The 18,551-nt window shown below is 42.1% G+C and overlaps 1 protein-coding gene across 1 annotated transcript in view; it reads right to left on the bottom strand.

The window, feature by feature from the left end:
- jak1 (Janus kinase 1) overlaps window positions 1–7,197 on the bottom strand; it is a 168,807-nt gene extending 161,610 nt beyond the window's left edge. The window contains exons 1-2 of the mRNA XM_067990391.1: window positions 7,040–7,197; window positions 5,063–5,164 (exon numbers count right to left, since the gene is read on the bottom strand). The gene's annotated coding sequence lies outside the window, so the exon portion shown is untranslated. The remainder of the gene's footprint in view (window positions 1–5,062; window positions 5,165–7,039) is intronic.
- Window positions 7,198–18,551: the final 11,354 nt, after the last annotated feature.

The following is an 18,551-nucleotide window of genomic DNA, read 5'->3' as shown; positions in this document are numbered from 1 at the left end:
AGCCTCCAAGGGACTCATGTTTACTTTCGCTACTCTCTTCCTTTTTATAAACTTGTAGAAACTCTTATAATCTGCTTTTATATTTCTTGCTAGTTTACACTCTCATTCAATTTTATCCCTCTATCAATTTTTTGTTCATCCTTTGCTGGTTTCTGAAACTCTCCCAATCCTCAGGCTTACTACTCTTCTTGGCAACATTATAAGCCTCTTCTTTAACCTAATAGTAACCTTAGCTTCTTTAGATAGCCTCAGATGGATCACTTTTCCTGTGGAATTTTTATTTCTCAATGGGATGTTTATTCGTTGAGAATTATGAAATATTTCTTGTATATTTGAGAACATATAAAGCAAATGTAGTGAATGTGATTTATATGGATTTTCAAAAAAGCATTTGATAACGTACCGCCTAAGAGACTTATGGCAGAGATATGGCACATGAAATTAAGGGGAATGTTGTCAAATGGATAGAGAGATGGTTCAAGGAAAGAAAGCAAAGGGCAGGAGTAAAAGGAAGTTTCTCAGGACAGAAAGACATGGTGAGTTTTGTTCCAAAGGGGTCCATATTGCGGTTGCTCTTAATCATATTTATTTATAAATAATTAGGAATTGACAGAACAATACCAGAATTTGCTGATGCCAACAAATCAGGGAGGGTGGCAAATTGTGAAAGACAGCAACAAGACTTAGATAGGTCAGCAGGATGGGCAGATAGGTGGCAGATGTAGTGCAATGTAGAAAAATTAGATCTAATACATTTTGGAAGAAAGAATAGAGAAAGACTAGTTGGCTGTTGCAGAGAAAAACACCAGCACAGACTAGATGGGCCAAATGGTCTGTTTATGTGCTGTTGCAGTCTAACATTAGTTGACAACCAGTAACCGTATATAGTTTATGATGTAGATCAAATTTTCAACAACTTTGTGTTTAGCAAATTTAAGCTTTAATTTAGCTATTTCAACAGTCCTAAATATCAGGAACCACAAAATGTCTTCAGTGGGATCCAGGACAGGAAAACCAACAGTCTTCAATTCAAATTTCAGACATTAACAGTAAGATAATTTTTGGTGTTCAAAAAAAAAACTACTTTTTAAAACTCACAAGGCTTCTGCATCGACTTATTTGAAATAAAATGAAAAATACTACACACCATTCAATGGAACATGGATGTATACAAAAATATTCCCTCTGCAGCGCTCTGTAGTGGTAGTTAACTGGATTTACCTTCCAAGTCTCATGACTTGATACATTTGATGTAAAAAACAACTGTATATTAGGCTCTGTTGCCAAAAGACTTGTTAAGCAAATTCTGGCAAACATCACGTTAGCCAGACATCTGGAAACATCCACGTGAGACTTGGTTTCCTTCTGTGGAGAGAATTTCTGCCTGCCTTAAAACCTATGATTGATGGCCTCAGGTCCGGTCTGGGAGGGGGGAAAAAAAAAATTAGCCAGGATTCTTACTCCTGTCTGGTATCCGGTTAGTCGTCTTATGAACAGAATTGGCCTTGGCTATGATTCCTCCTCCAGCAGTTAAATAGCCTGGCAACACTCACAGTCACACTGATGGATGGACACTTGGGTGAGGTGCCAGAGAGTTGCTGGTGCCTCAGGGAAGGGTTCCAACTCCTATCATTGTTTAGCAATCCTTATGGAAGCGTGCATGTGAGAACGTCAATGGAGAGAAGAATGGAGTTTAGTTGTGATACCTCCCACAGTTAAATAGAATGTCAAATAGGGTCACACATGAGTAATGGCTACTTGAGCGAGTTATTGGTGAGCACGAAGTGACTGTAGAACTTTACTCCAAGGTAAGGAGTCAAAATCTTTGGGGTAGGAGAGCAGAGGATGAGAGGGGAGAAGTGGGGAAAAAAATTGAAAAGAGAAAAAAAAACTCAGCAGCCCAGCATGTTGGAGCACCAAAATTCACACCCACGGTATCTCCCACATCACTGAATTCCTGATCTCAGCTCATTTTGGTGAAAGCAAGAGAGAAGTGGAGGCAATTTCCACACTGAGGGAAGTTCACCCTCAGGACCTCGTGCTCCTCCAGACGAATGTTGGAGCAGCAGAAGCAAAGGCCCGACAGCAGATTGTCTGTGCACTTTCTCGGTCACAACTGATATAAGGAAGGCATGGAAGAAGGAAAAGAGCAGGCTTACTTAGTTTGGTTGACAGTATCCCTTTCCTGGCTGTGCCCTTAACATCCACAGCCAAGGACTACCCAGACAGAAAACCTGCTCCTAGGCCTCTGCCAGTGCCATGGTACTGGAGGATTGCAAATGTTACACCCCTGTTCAAAAAAGGGGAGAGGGATAAACCCGACAATTACCGGCCAGTCAGCCTAACGTCAGTTGTGGGGGAACTTTTAAAGACAATAATCAGAGACAAAATAAACTGTCACTTGGAAAAGTATGGGCTAATAAATGAAGGTCAGCATGGATTTGTTAAAGGAAAATCGTGTTTGACTAACTTAATTGAATTCTTTGATGAAGTAACGGCTAGGGGTGATGAGGGTAGTGCAGTTGATGTGTATATGGACTTTCAAAAAGCATTTGATAAACTACAACATAATAGACTTGTTGGCAATATTAAAGCCCATGGGATTAAAGCGACAGTGGCAGCGAGGATACAAAATTGGTTAAAGGACAGAAAGCAGAGAGTAGTGGCTAACGGTTGTTTTTCAGACTGGAGGGAAGAATACAGTGGTGTACCCCAGGGGTCAGTATTAGGACCACTGCTCTTTTTGATATATATTAATGACGTGGACTTGGGTATAGAGGGTATAATTTCAAAGTTTACAAATGACATGAAACCCAGAAATGTGAAGGATAATAACAGACTTCAGGAGGACATAGAAAGACTGGTAAAATGGGCAGACACATGGCAGATGAAATTTAACAGAGAAGTGTGAAGTAATGCATTTTGGTAGGAAGAATGAAGAGAGGCAATATAAACTAAATAGTACAATTTTAAAAAGGGTGCAGGAACAGAGACCTGGAGGTGTATGTACACAAGTCTTTGAAGGTGGCAGGACAAGTTGAGAAGGCTGTTAAAAAGGCATTGGGTATCCTTGGCTTTATAAGTAGAGACACTGAGTAAAAAAGCAAGGAAGGTACGCTAGACCTTTATAATTGTAAACAATTTTACAACACCAAGTTATAGTCCAGCAATTTTATTTTAAATTCACAAGCTTTCGGAGGCTTCCCCCTTCCTCAGGTGAACGATGTGAAAATGACCTTTATAAAACACTGGTTAGGCCTCAGCTGGAGTATTGTGTTCAATTCTGGGCACCACACTTTAGGAAAGATGTCAAGGCCTTAGAGAGGGTGCGGAAGAGATTTGCTAGAATGGTACCAGGGCTGAGGGACTTCAGTTATGTGGAAAGATTGGAGAAACTGGGGTTGTTACAGGAAGATTTGACAGAGGTGTTCAAGATCATGAAGGGTTTTAATAGAGTAAATAAGGAGAAACTGTTTCCAGTGGCAGGAGGGTCAGTAACCAGAGGACACAGATTTAAGGTGATCGGCAAAAGAGCCAGAGGCGACATGGGAAACATTTTTTTAACGCTGCAAGTTGGAATGATCTGGAATGCACTGCCTGAAAGGGTAGTGGAAACGGATTCAATAGTAACTTTCAAAAGGGAATTAGATAAATATTAGAAGGGAAAAAATGTATAGGGCTACGGGGAAAGAGCAGGGGAATGGGACTAATTGGATAGCTGTATGTGCTATTCTACAGGCACCCATTAAGAAAGTGAAGCACAACAGTCTAGGGTCTGTCCGTCCCTTGCCTCCACTCAGCACTTGCCCACAGCAGCACAACCAAAGATCTCCCTCTGGAAGATCAGAAATGCGAATAGATGTCCAACCACTTCATAGCTTGGAGTGTTGAGGGTTCAACTACTTACCATTCAAAATAAACATATTTTAAACCTAAAACATTCATGAATATAAGTATATAATGCTTTGTTATCTTCATTTTATTATAAACCAAGGTGAAGAGTAAAGGCCCATTATGCAGGAAACCATCAAAGCTGAAAAGAATGGAATTGAAGTAAAGGTAAATCTGAAAGTAGTGATTTAGATTATGCTAAGCCTAGGATTCAAATACCCATTGAAACTGGAATTTGACCATTCAACTTTCAGGTTTTGAAAATGCTACAGAGTGCCACTATCTGAACAAACTTGCAAACTCTTCCAACAGAAGAGAGCAGTTCTGTAAGTAAACAACTAGTCATGCGCCTCAATTAGGTAGGATTGCACATCAGGCAAACAAAGGAAAAAAACACTAAAAACTGATTACTGCAAAGTATAACTGCAGTCAGCATTAGGCTGGCAGGATGTCAGATTTAAGTACACTGAGCCAGAAAAAATGTTAGTTTTCATAAAAGAATATTCTTGGGCTTCAGAGAAAAAGCAAAATGTGGTAGATAGATGCAGTCAATATTTAATAATGATGAAAGAAAGTGCCTACAATGTTTGACGTAGTGCAATCATTATCAAACAGATGGCAATGACAAAAGCACAATGGAAATATCAATTAACAAGTCAGCATAGTGACTGAGCAAATTAGAACATTTCTGCAGATTATCAGCTACCTACTTATTCCTCCTCCTCCGTCCCCCTCCTGAAGGTGCAGACTCTTGCTGGGTTACAGTTCCATGGGTGTTGGCTGCTCTCCAGCACCTCATCCAAGCGACCACGCCTCGTGTGAGCCTAGACAGTGAATGTCGGCAGGCTATTTAACCATAGAAAGCACTACGAATGAGCCCAATATCTAGACTTGCACTTTTCCAGTGGTGACACCGGACAGTGATCAGGAGCAGGGACTCTAATTCCACCCCTCTCTCTTGCCAATTGTCATGCCTCTAGTGCCACCTCAGCTGAGGTCAGCTCACTCAACATAGACTAGGGATTGAGCCTAGACAAATATATTTTGAACAGTAATGAAACAAATCTTCCCCATTATAACTAAATACAGCCTCTAAGTTGTATGTTTATTGAATTGTGTAAAAAGATCAACGTAGGCACAATGATCAATACAAACCAGAGATAGTACTTACAGTATTTATTTAACCCTGAGGACTAGAGGAGTATTTTCATATGTAAACACTTCAATACAACACCCACATCTGGGAGGTTTCTCCAGCACCTCTCTTGCATTTCTGGACAGAACACAAGAAGAAACTTATTGTCAGATATGCCAACCTTCTCTCACATCCACCCATCAATCTCTCTCCCCTACCCTTTTAATCAATACACAATGGTCACTGCTCCTCTAAACTTTTCTTTTTCCTCTTAAGCCCCAAACATGTAATCCCACGTGTCCTTCTTCCCCTTGAATCATCACGAAATTCATAACAAAACATTGAAATGTCTCCCATTCAAACCCACTTTCCCCCCCCCCCCCAAGAACCTCAATAGTGTGAAGCTCCTTAAACCCCCAAATCTTCCATTCCTCCTACAATCTACAGATGTATCCAAACCTTTTCTCTTCATAGGCCACTCAATTGTCTATCATGAGGTCATGACCTGCGTATAAAAAGTTATCATCTACTACATTCTACCACCAACACAGGGGACCTTTTTCTAGGATGGCCCAAGGTTTCTTGCTCTTTTCATGCTTGATGCGTTGGCAGTTTTCTCCCCCCCCCCACCCCAGTTTAAGCTGGCACTCTTCTCCTTCTGCCCCTCAATTCAAGGTGGCACCCTTCTCCCCTCCCCTCATTCTCTTTCTGCCCCCCCCCCATTTCATGCTCCCCTTTCCAATTTCATCATGGCACTAATGTTCTCCCCTTCAATTTCACAAGGGTATTCTCCTGCCCTCAGTGTTTCTCTCAGTTGCTTCCCCCTCAACCCCACCGCTGTTTCCTATCTCCTGCAGCTCCAAGCAATTTACTGCAGCACACTGTGCTAAGAATTCCCACCAACAATGTGTATGAACCAATCACTTAGAGCAGCAAGAGATAGGATCTAGCATCAGCCAGCCCTAAGGAGGTTGGAACCAGGAGCTATGTTGAGAGGACTGCGAGTAACTGATAGCAGTAATATATATATATATATATAGTGGGCCAGGTCCTGCCCATGGGCTGTAGTATGGACACCAGTGAACTACAGGCTTCTTGGTTCATCTCATCTTCTCTCGTACTCTTTCCAACTTACGGGCCTCAACCCCTCACCGAGGTTTCTCAATTTTATAAAGAATACACGATGGCCGGCCTCCCATTCAACATCCTCCGCAGACTTCAGCTCATTCAAAACTCTGCTGCTCGTATCCCGTCCCCACCGAATCCCGCTCAACCATCACCCCTGGCCCCGCTGACCCTCCTCCAGCCCTCCAACCCTTCCCCACACTCTCCGCTCCTGACTCTTGACTTCTTGTGGCTCTCCGTCCCACCATTGGCGGCCGTGCCTTCAGCCGTCTGGGTTTCACGCCAGGGAACTCGTCCGCCTCCTTAAAGCCCACCTCTCTGACCACCCTCCCAATGTCATCTTTGTCTCGGCGTCTATTGTTGTCTCATTACCGCCTCTCCGATGTGCCTTTGGGACCTTAACTGTATCTTCGCGATATAAATGCAAAATTAACGTTGTTGATTAGAATTTAATAGTTTATTATTAAGAGAATATATATTTTGAATGAAGAATTGCTACGAGGTTAGTTACATTTCTTTTAAATATTGCTTTAAAAATTGCTAGCATTATAACTTTAATAAATAAGGTGTATTTATCCATAAATATGAAAGGTACCTTACCTTACCTTACAACAAGATTACAAATAACTTTCAAAGCGTAAAACGTAGACAGTGTAAACACATTCACGTCTGGGGACACGTGTTTTCTAGATCTGCCATGGTCCCTTTTGTCAGATTATCAATAATAGAAGCTAAAAACCGCAATTGAAATCCAAAGATTTTGAAAGGAGTTCGATTATTTTATGAACAGATTAATTTCAGTGCAAATATACTGGTATCGCGAAATTCCTTCGATTAAGCAACAAGGTAAGCGTTGGAAGGATTATTTTCCAGTTGTAGACACATTACCTTTTTGGGGGGAGAGGAGGAGCTGGTTTTCCCAGGGATCGAGGAATCAGGGATTCGCTGCTCCGCCCTTCCTCTCCATGCACGACCCTCGCTGTAAACAAGGTGGATCTGGGCGCTGTTTCCAGTCTTCCGAGCCAGCATCAATCTGCAAAAAATGCAAATCTGGAAAAAAATACATTTTCAAAACTCTCCAACCCATCGAAAACCAATGCAAATTTTTTAGGGAAAAATATATTGAAATCGCGCTTACAAAATAAAAACCACGTGAAACTCAAATGAACTTAAATCACATTTAAAGAAAATTCCACCAGCTTCCAGAAATTGACATCGCACATTTGAATATTGCGAATTTTACCCCAATTTAATTTTAGCATTGACTATTCTAACACTAGGTGTTTGCATTAAGTATAACTTGCTGCATTTTAATGTATACATACATGCTTATCAAATAAAACCTGGTAAACTTCTCCCCGTAACCATCCATGCACAATTGAGGACAGTGAGAGACTTGCCCAGTAACAAGACTCAGATACAATGAGCCCCCGGAGACCCCCACCCTGGACCCGCGCTCGTCCCCCGTCCCCAGACATGATTGGAACTGGTCCCGGGTCGTTCGGAGCGCTCGCTCGCCTCCCGCTTGCTGTTTCTCTCCTTTTTGCCTCTTCCTCTTCTCTCTTCTCTCTTTGTTTACATGCATATTATTTTATGACGCAGCAAACACACTCCCAATGTGACTGCCGCCATTTTTGTGTTTTTATTAAATCTCTCAGCCATGTGATATATAAAAAACTTCCGGGTCCCACTCCAACTCCCCAGAGTGCAAAAAAAGCAGAATGCAACACGTTTAAAGTCAGCCTGCTTTTAATTTTTTCTGTTATTGCTTGGAATAAATAACTTGTGACTTCTTTTGCTCCTAATTGGAAAACATTGCTGCCAAGTTCCCAGAAGGGTAATTTTTTGTTAAAGGGGCACTGTCGTTGCACAGAAAAAAATTCACACGGGAGGGGGAAGAGCGACAATGATATGTGTAAGTGATGTTTCATTGCAATTTATTCCGAAGGACCAGGGTTGGGTCCTTCAATACCACCTTGGGGGCCAAGCCTATCTTTGACATCCACTTAATGCTTTTCTGGTAAAGATGATTCATAGCTTCCCCAATGGATGGGTTGAATAGTGCACCTCCAGACCCGCTGCTGAGTCATACAAACCCAGACTTGAAGCCAAATCAAGCCACATAACAGGTTAAATAAAAACTGAACATGCTGGAGAAGCTCAGCAAGTCAGGCAGCATCTGTGGAGAAAGAAAGAGAGTTAATGTTTCAGGTCGAAGACCTTTCATCAGAACAGCTCTATATATATTGGAACTATTCAACAGCTTCAGACAAGAGGGGAATACTGATGAAGGAGGAAAGATTCACATAATAACCTTAATTATTTTGGATTTTAAAAGTACATATATATTGGCAGAAAGAGAAAGAAACAAATTAAAGCCAAGAGCAAGTAAAATAATTATAGTGTGATGCAAGATAATAGGATTTTCAAAGTACTTTAGGGAATTTGATTATCCTTTTTTTCTGCCATTTTCTCCCATACTCTGAAGGCATTAACTGCTTGTTAACTTCTTAACTTGCTTGTATGATTCCACAAGCAGTGGTCAGCCTCCAGAACCTTCCCTAAATGGCTGTTCATCATCTGTGCTCCCAGACAGTAGCAGCAGGATATTTAGTCGTGCCCGATGCCCAATACACATAGTTTCAGTATCGGTTAGTGGACAGCAATCAGCAACAGGAACCTTGGCCTCAGATTAATGTCTCCTAAAAATAAAAATGGCACCTCTGACAATACAGCATTCCCTCAAAACTACACTCCACTTGCCTGGATGAGTGCAGCTCCAACAACACTCAAGAAGCTCGACACCATCCAGGACAAAGCAGCCCGCTTGATTGGCACCCCATCTACCACCCTAAACATTCACTCCCTTCACCACCGGCACACTGTGGCTGCAGTGTGTACCATCTACAGGATGCACTGCAGCAACTCGCCAAGGCTTCTTCGACAGCACCTCTCAAACCCGCGACCTCTACCATCTAGAAGGACAAGAGCAGCAGGTACATGGGAACAACACCACCTGCACGTTCCCCTCCAAGTCACACACCAACCCGACTTGGAAATATATCGCCGTTCTTTCATCGTCGCTGGGTCAAAATCCTGGAACTCCCTTCCTAACAGCACTGTGGGAGAACCTTCACCACACGGACTGCAGCGGTTCAAGAAGGCGGCTCACCACCACCTTCTCAAGGGCAATTAGAGATGGGCAATAAATGCCGGCCTCGCCAGCGACGCCCACATCCCATGAACGAATATAAAAAAAATTGATGTGTCAGCCTGGATTGTGTGCTTAGGTCCTGAGTCCATAATCTTCTGGTTCAGAAATTAGAGCGCTACCACTGAGCCAAGTTGACAATTAGGGATTGAGAAAAATGCTTTATAGCTCATAGATAGCTCAGCCCACTGCGTAGTATGGTATTGAGCTAAGTAGACAATGTTCAACATGCATAATACATGTGTGGACTAACTCCTTGTCTGTTTATCATCAGTTCCCTGTCCCGGGACAGTGAGATGCCCTTCACTGGTTATGGTGCAACCGGGAAACTGGCTCTTTAAATTTAAAGCACTCATAGTTCAAATGGAGATAGGGAAGAGGGAGAAGAGAGCAAAAGGTTAGAGCACTGGCTGGGAGAGCAACAAGGTAAGGGAGAAACAAGAGAGAACAATAAGAGGAAGAGGGGTGTGGGAATGTGAGGAGAACAAGAGTAGCAGTAGCAATGAAAAGGGTCAACAGAGAGGATGGGACAAAGGTAGAGAAAAAAGTGAAAGATGACACAGATAGAATCACAAAAGAACACACACACAGAAGTAAAAGACCAGAGACAAATGGAAAAAAAATGACTGAATAAGAGAAAACAAAAAAACAAGAGATTCACAAGGCTAATGGAATGTTGGCCTTTATCTCAAGTGGGTTGGAAAACAAAGTGAGAAAGTGATGCTTCAGTTGTACAGAGACTTGATCAGATTCCATCTGGAGTACTGTGCTCAGTTTGCAGACACTGAACCTCAGGAAGCATATATTGGCCTTGGAGGGGGAACAACACAGATTCACCAGAATGATACAGGACATAAAGGATTAAATTATGAGGGCAGGTTGCATTAACTTGGTTTGTATTCCCTTGAGTTTAGATGGTTGAGGGTGTTTAAAATGATATTTTAAAAAAGCTAAAAGCTTAGTTGTAGCTAGTGGACAGGTACAAACACCAGGACCACATTTCAGTACTGATAAGCTTGAGGTTTCTCCCTTCCCATTCTACTAAATCCCAGGACACCTCCCTGCATTGCTACAAAATCTTAGGACCCGAATACAGTGGAGCCAAATTCAAGGACCCACATTTCACTTCTGCCAAATCCCAGGATCACTTTCCAGTGCCACCAAAGCCCAAAGAGCCACCCCCCCCTCCTAGGTCTGCTAAACCCTACAACTCTTCCCCATTGCTGCTATATGCTAGGTACTTCTTGTCTACCATGTTGCAATGTATCCTCAGCTTACAAAAGGTAAGAGAAAAAATTGAGTGAATTGGCAAAAGAATATATAATATTCAAGGCCATTGATTTACAATTTTCACAGAAAAATTGACAATCATGGAATTTGATCCCCAAAACAATAGAAAAAAATCCCAAAGTACCCTGTAATTTGACATAAGTCAGTGGCTTTGATAATAATACATTGTGCATTAAATAGCATAAGTCCTAATGATCCTCACTGACACCTGGATGGCACTCCTAGTGAATGACAGGAAAGATTCTTTCACACTCTGCACCTTCCTCTTGAAAGAGAAGTCTACACAATTCAAGAGAAAGGAGTGCCACTGAGAGAGGCTACCCCCTAGCCTGTGTATTTCTCACCTTTAAGAAGAAAGCTGTGAAGATGCAGGGCAGGCAGATAAGGTACCTGTGGGAGACAAAGGAGGAGACATGGTAGCTGCAGTTTTCTTAGGAAAGTCTTTGTATCAAGCCTCATTAATTCCTGGCACTCAATTGCAATCTCTTGGCATAAATAACTTTCAGGTTTAAAACCTTCAACTTGTTTGCAAAATGCTTTTGTCAATTTCTGTATGTATGTAAAAATTCCTTCCAGGTTATCTTCAACCTCAACATTGGAAGGAGCAGCTGTCACTAGAACCAAGGTCCTCATCCTCATTCTCTCCCCCCCCCCCCCAATAATTAGCTCACATACTGTGTCATTGTTTTCCCCTTTACCAAGCACCAGCCCAGTAACACCCATCTACGAGGGATTAGTTAGTGTTATTGATGGCAGATCACTTGAGGTACAGAGCATTAGTGGTGAGGGAGGAGGATGACAAGGTTGTTGATGAGGAAGGGCAGAAGATGCCTTCTCTCGACAGAGGAGCCACAAGACAGGGATCTCAGAGGTCCTGCATTTACAGAGCATCTAATTCATGTCAAGTATGTATCCAAGAACTTGCATCAGTTGGTGGCTCAAAAAGGAGCCCACTACCTGCATCTGCAGTACCATAATGTACGACCACATGAGTCTGCAGTCGAGCCAGGAGCCTGTGGCAGCTTCAGTATGAGCTGCAGCAGGGAGCCCATAACCAGAGGCTGTATGGGCAGTCATTGGTGCAGGCATGGCAGCCACTACTGCTTCTGTTAAAACTTTGGACAACTTTGATGCGAAAGAGCAATCTATTCTTGTCTCCAATCTATTGGGGCTAGAATCCAGACAACTCTCTTTGAGAGCTTCAGTGATCTGATTGGTACCACTGGGTCGTGATATTCAATTTAAAATGCATTGAAGGTTCCTGTCATACACTGCTTATGAGAAAGAAAAGTTGTAAAAGTGTCAACATCTAACTGCAGTACCAGTTATACCTGTAGGTGCCACTGTAAATGGCCAATTTCCATTTTAAATCGGCCACAATAACATTAGCTAGAAATCCCTGATTTGATATTGTAAACTAACTTTTGTAAAACGTCCTGCACTTCAAGAAAGTGTCTCGGTGAATCTGCCACAGTGCCTTATTTCCAACAATATTCATAAGGTAGACTGAATAAAACTCCCCAGTGGAACATTCCTGCAAAGATAAAGGAGCTCCAACCCCTTTCCATGGAGCACCAAACCCTGGCAAAATCTGAAGTCTTATGTCCTATTCTGCATTGCCTTCTTTAAAAGTTTCTCCCACTATTATAATGCCAATATTTTCAGCAGTCAATATTTCTTGTTACTGCCCTTTTTACTGCAAGCGGGAAGTTTTAAGATATCAAACAGCATCAGCTGTCCATTCAGTGGACCAACAGACAGAAAGCCTTTCTCCCTCACTTCCCCCTCATGCTCAAATTAATATTGTGGGAGGCAAAAATCTTGCTTCTCCTTCCCTCTTCCCCACAGAGTATTTTCAGGGCCCTGATGCTGGAGAAGGTCTTCTTTTGGATAAATGTCAATCCCTATTGCAGGAAAGGAGTAGCTCACACGTCATACCTGCCCCACAGTAGGTTGCGTGGGAGTAAGAGATTTTCCCAACAGAATTGAAGTCTATAATTGTTTAAAGTTTTAGTTAAAATTATGTTTTAAGTATATAATTTAGTTGTATAATGTTAGTATAGTAATAAAACTTCTGTTCTTTAAGAAACTTTGTTAGAGTAATATTAATGTTATGTTGGCATCACAGTGTTTGAACTAAAAGCAAAGTCATTTGGCCCATGGAGACAGGCATTTCCTTAGTCCTGTTGACAGTCTGAGGTTTAAAAGAAGAACTCATCATTTCATGGAATTCAGCTATTTTTAAAAACTTTACAGATACACAGTGATATAATACCACATATAGCAATATACTTCAAAGTAGTAATGCATCACAGGAGCTTAATGATATTCATAAACTGCTCCTGTTTGATCTTGCAAGTACTGAACTTCGCTGAAATTCTCAAACAATTACTATTTTTGGAAAGATAGTATTGCTGAATAGTTAAGGGTCATTTTGTTAAAATGATTATTTGTGAAGAGCTGAGGATGAACTGCACAACTGTACTCATGTACTATCCAAAGGTACACAGAATGATACTAAATTGGCTTACAAATCAGTGGGATGCGAAAAGGTCATTCATTCCATCAACAGCATTCCCTGAATCAACAAATTCTCTAAGAAAGGAACTGGATAAACATCTGGTTGGGAATTGGGACAGAGGTTATAGGGATTGCTATGGATAAAGATGATCAAATACTATATGTGATACCAACGGGGATATTCGCTGATGATTGCATAGTGTACAGTTCCATTTGCAACCTCTCAGATAATGAAGCTGTCCGTGCCCGCATGCAGCAAGACCTGGATATCATCCAGGCTTGGGCTGATAAGTGGCAAGTAACATTCGTGCCAGGCAATGACCATCTCCAACAAGAGAGAGTCTAACCATCTCCCCTTGACATTCAATGGCATTAGCATCACTGAATCCCCCATCATCAACATCCTGGGGGTCACCATTGACCAGAAACTTAACTGGACCAGCCACATAAATACTGTGGCTACACGAGCAGGTCAGAGGCTGGGTATTCTGTGGCGAGTGGCTCACCTCCTGACTCCCCAAAGCCTTTCCACCTTCTACAAGGCACAAGTCAGGAGCGTGATGGAATACTCTCCACTTGCCTGGATGAGTACAGCTCCAACAACACTCAAGAAGCTCGACACTATCCAGGTCAAAGCAGCCCACTTGATCGGGACCCCATCCACCACCCTAAACATTCACTCCCTTCATCACCAGTGCACTGTGGCTGCAGTTTGTACCATCCACAGGATGCACTGCAGCAACTTGACAAGGCCTCTTTGACAGCACCTCCCAAACCCGCGACCTCTACCACCTAGAAGGACAAGAGCAGCAGGCACATGGGAACACCACCATCTGCACGTTCCCCTCCAAGTCACACACCATCCCAACTTGGAAATATATTGCCGTTCCTTCATCGTCGCTGGGTCAAAATCCTGGAACTCCCTTCCTAACAGCACTGTGGGAGAACCTTCAACACACGGATTGCAGCGGTGGCTCAACACCACCTTCTCAAGGGCAATTAGAGATGGGCAATAAATGCTGGCTTTGCCAGCGATGCCCACATCTAATGAGCAAATTTTTTAAAATACCAATGGTTCCTGTGCTGTTGGGGCAAGGGGAACAGGAGGGGATTGTTATCTATGGAGGACAGCAGGTAGGATTGAATAGTGGAGATGTGCAGGTGGATGCTTAATCTGGAGTCATATTTGCTTATGTTTAGCTATCAGAGAACACTTATGCAGAACTTTCCCACTGGAGATTAAATGAATGCTATATAGTCCATAATAGGTTGGGTCATCATGCTTGACTGAAAGCTAATTTTCTAACTCCTCTCTCCTGTGTTAAATTCTTTTCACAACCCCATGGCTTTCTGACTTCCTCCAACTTTGACATCTCTCTCGTTTTTTTTAAATGCCCGACTCCAGTGTCAGTCTTTAGTCTTACTGACTAATAGAGTGCAACCCACTAGCCAAATTTAGCTATAACCCTGTTGAGTTCAAATGAAGAGAATTGACTGCTGAAATGTCAACTACCTTTCACTATCTCCAGCATGCTGGTTCATATGCTCCATCTGACACTTAATTGTCACCTGCAAGTCCTGCTGTCCTGTGAATTTAACCCCTTGAGCTCTAAGTTTAGTTCAGCTGTAGTAATTTTAACATGTAGTACACCAAGGTCCTCATGTGACAGTATAATCTGAAATTCCAAAATGTGAAAATTTCCTACCTTTAAACTTGTGCCCTTTGAGATTTGAATCCTGCACACTAGTGAATAATTTAACTGGAGCTTCTTCGTCAATCCGCATCATGTCTTGAAAACTTGAATTAGGTCCCCTCAAAGTGTTCTCTTTTCTAAAGAGAACAAGCCCGACTTCTATCACCTTTCCCCATAACTTTGATTACTAGGAATCAATGTGGATGCTCAACTCTATATATTCTCTTATCTTAAAATTATATAGTTGATTTCTGGTCCTTATTTCTGAATCTCAGATCATGTTGAACTGGATATTTCTGTCGTTGCTATCCTGCAAGCGTGCAACAACTTTGATTCCTGTACGTTATCTGGGTCATTTATCATTACCAAGTTAAGATGTGCGCTGTCTCTTGTGCCTTCCCTGACTGATCTTGAGAGAATTCCCATCCATAGTACACATTTGTGCTTACTTCCCTGTTACAGCAACAGGAGGTAGGTGCCAGGAGCAATGCTGATTTTCATCTGTGACAGCAGACAAATGATCACTGCCTGAAAAGACAATGACTGTCTGTAAAATATAGATAAATACAAACGTCATCAAGAAATGTCATTGCATCACTTGAATGTGAATTATGTTGTTCGCTGAATGGTGTGGTATGAAGCCATAGATTTTTAAAAATCCCAGATTTGATTCCTGATGTGTTGATTAATTAGCTGATTTCAGCCAGGGCAGCACTTGTGCTAAAATTAGCCTTTGCACTTCCTTGTTATGGAGGGTGAAATTTAACCAGAGCTCCCACAGCTGGTCACTTATCCCAATGATCCGCGTTAAACAATGTGCACGTGTGGGCATTGAGTGAAGTCAGGGTTGGGCCTAGCTGTAATCCTTTCCATCATGGAATAGCCTAATACACAGTGACTGGGTTCATGCATGAAAATGGCCACTTGGGTAAGATATGATGGCTCTTTTGGGAAATAACTGAATTGATGACTTGGGGAGATGAGGAGAGAAAGGATGAAAAGAACATGAAAAAGAAAATCACAAAATGTTACTAATCCATCGTTTTCAGCATCCAGGTCCAAAGATAATGCCATTTTAATACCGAAGATGGGGATATTTATAACCGTCAGATAAAGAAACCTCACCAGTAGCGACCGGTCACTGCTTAGAAATTCAAAACAACAGGTGGCGTTGTGATGCCGAGTATTAGCACGTGAATACTTGTGGTGTAGAGCAAAGGACTGACATAGCCCTCTTTCATTCAACTCCCAATCTGAGCTGCATTGAGTTGGAAGGTACAAAGCAGAGGCTGCAGCTTGTCGGAGGAGAAGTGATAATCCAATCGGAGCGCCATAGTCCGCCAGTTACTGGTGATTCCTCATAGCTGGCTGAACGAGGCGTTCGTAGCAGCCTGGGTGCAGGTCGAGCACTGTCCTCTCAGCTATAGGACCATCAGGCTAGGTGGACAAAGAAAGTGAGAGAAGTGATAGAAAACGGCGTGAGAACCTCACCCAGAAAGTAATCTTATGAAATAATCCGCTCCATCGTGGACTCCAACAAATTCATTTAATCTCCTAAAGAAAGGTTCTGCAAAGTTATCCTGCTTTATCAAAAGATTATCAAGCAAAACTCCAAAATACCTGTCTAATCTTTCATCCCACATTATTCATAAGTAGTTTCTTTCTTTGGAATGATATTTCTCAACTCAGCAACCATCATATTCCACACAGCATTTGATCATTTCTATTTTTATTTATCCATACAACTATTAATCCCGTTCCAAAACACATACCCATTCTCCCTTAATTAAGTCTTACACGTGCTGTGCGCTATATGCAACCAACAGGATGGAGTGGTGATCTGTCTGGAGGCTTCCATCAATGCCATAATGAACCCAGTTTCTAGGGAATGTGCAAGACATGACTCAGATTGGTCACTCAGTGCGGGGATTCCGCATTGAGCTGATGTCTCACTGCTGCATAGCACGGAGTGTTGTTCCTTCGAAAGTTGCATTCAATGACATCCCTGAAAGGTTTAGCAGCAGATAGGGGGGAGACCATTTCTATTTTTTCATTTCTATCTATGGCGCAGTTTCATCTCTGGTAGTCCAGTGAAGGGAGGAATGTAGTCTCACAGTAATGAGGGGGTTTATGCTGCCTGAAGGTGTGTATGTGACAGAGGTAGTCTAATGGGGACAGATTTACAGCTTGAAGTTGAGTGTGCCCCAAAGGTAAATGTACAACCTCAGGATGAATACTTATTCCTGGGTTAGTACTTGTCTCAGAATAAGTCTGCAGCCTCGCAGGGAGTACCCGCCACAGGTGCATTATTGCTTCATGATGGGCACTCACTCTGTGTGAACATTCATCTTGGAGTTAATCTGTACTTTTTTTTATTCGTTCATGGGATGTGGGCGTCGCTGGCGAGGCCAGCATTTATTGCCCATCCCTAATTGCCCTTGAGAAGGTGGTGGTGAGTCGTCTTCTTGAACCGCTGCAGTCCATGTGAAGGTTCTCCCACAGTACTTGACGGTGAACAAAAGCTCCCAAGAATATGCCCCAGGTTAATTACTTGCCCTCGGTTGAATACTTGCCTCACAGTGAATGTGCACCTTATGGCGAGTACGCACTCTTAGAATCCCGACTGAAATTATTATTGTAAACAGATAGATGAATAGTAGCAGAAACAAAAAAATAGATTAATTGTAAATATATCCTTAAATATACCTCCTCAGGGTATAGAAAGCAGCAAAATAGCTGCTCTTGCACAAACACTCAATATAAAAGCGAGCCATGTAACGTGGTCCTGATTAGCCTAACATGGTTTGCTGCTGATATACCGCAGAATCTCGTGCCTACCATTATCTCCGATGGTTTCAGAATTACTGCTGACTTGAAGGAACAAAGGAGATTAAAAATGTATCAAACTGAAATAAAGACACCAATCCAACGTGTACCGTAAAAAGATCCACAAGATATTTGTGTTTGAATTGAATGGCTTGACTCCCTACCCGGGAACAAAATATTCTATCCCACCCGATTGCTGCTTTGCAATCCAATTGATGCTTATTATTAGCCACATTTTGGACACAGCGGACCAGACAAACAGATACCGAGTTCAACGTTGCATGTTCATGTGCCCCTTATGCCTGTACCAGACAATCATCCGACTCTGGGCCTGGTATCTTAATTTTAATCCTGTGTGCACCATGACCAGCATTCACAATACAGTAACATGTTTCATTTTTGCTAGTCAGCCTAAAATTCTATTCAACCAGAATGTTTAGTCCATTTTAATAGATGTCAATCAACCATGTGACTGTGACTAGCACTAGAAGCTTGGTTTTAGTGATTGCCCCATGATTGACTGTCAGCTCTAAACATTAACACAAAGCACAAAACTTTCAAGTTACTATTTTCTCATTCGTTAAAACTACTGAAAATCACTTTGCAAACTCCGTTTTCTGCCAAACACTATGAATCAAAGACTCAACTGGTATTGAAATACAAAATTTCACTGCCAAAACATCACCGTGCGATTCGAATGTGATGTCAATGTGATGAAACCAGATAATCCCTTTCAAAGACAAATTAGCAGCTGTTTTTCACCTATGTTACTTCAGAAAGTACACTACATCGGAATAAAAGAAACTCAAAGGAGCTCTTCTTCTGGCTCAGTTGGTAAATGTACCAAGTTGGTAAATGC

Source organism: Heptranchias perlo, chromosome 9 (genome assembly GCF_035084215.1).
Source record: "Heptranchias perlo isolate sHepPer1 chromosome 9, sHepPer1.hap1, whole genome shotgun sequence".
In the NCBI taxonomy this organism is placed as follows: Eukaryota; Metazoa; Chordata; class Chondrichthyes; order Hexanchiformes; family Hexanchidae; genus Heptranchias; species Heptranchias perlo.
This window is presented reverse-complemented; position numbering and strand designations above follow the sequence as displayed.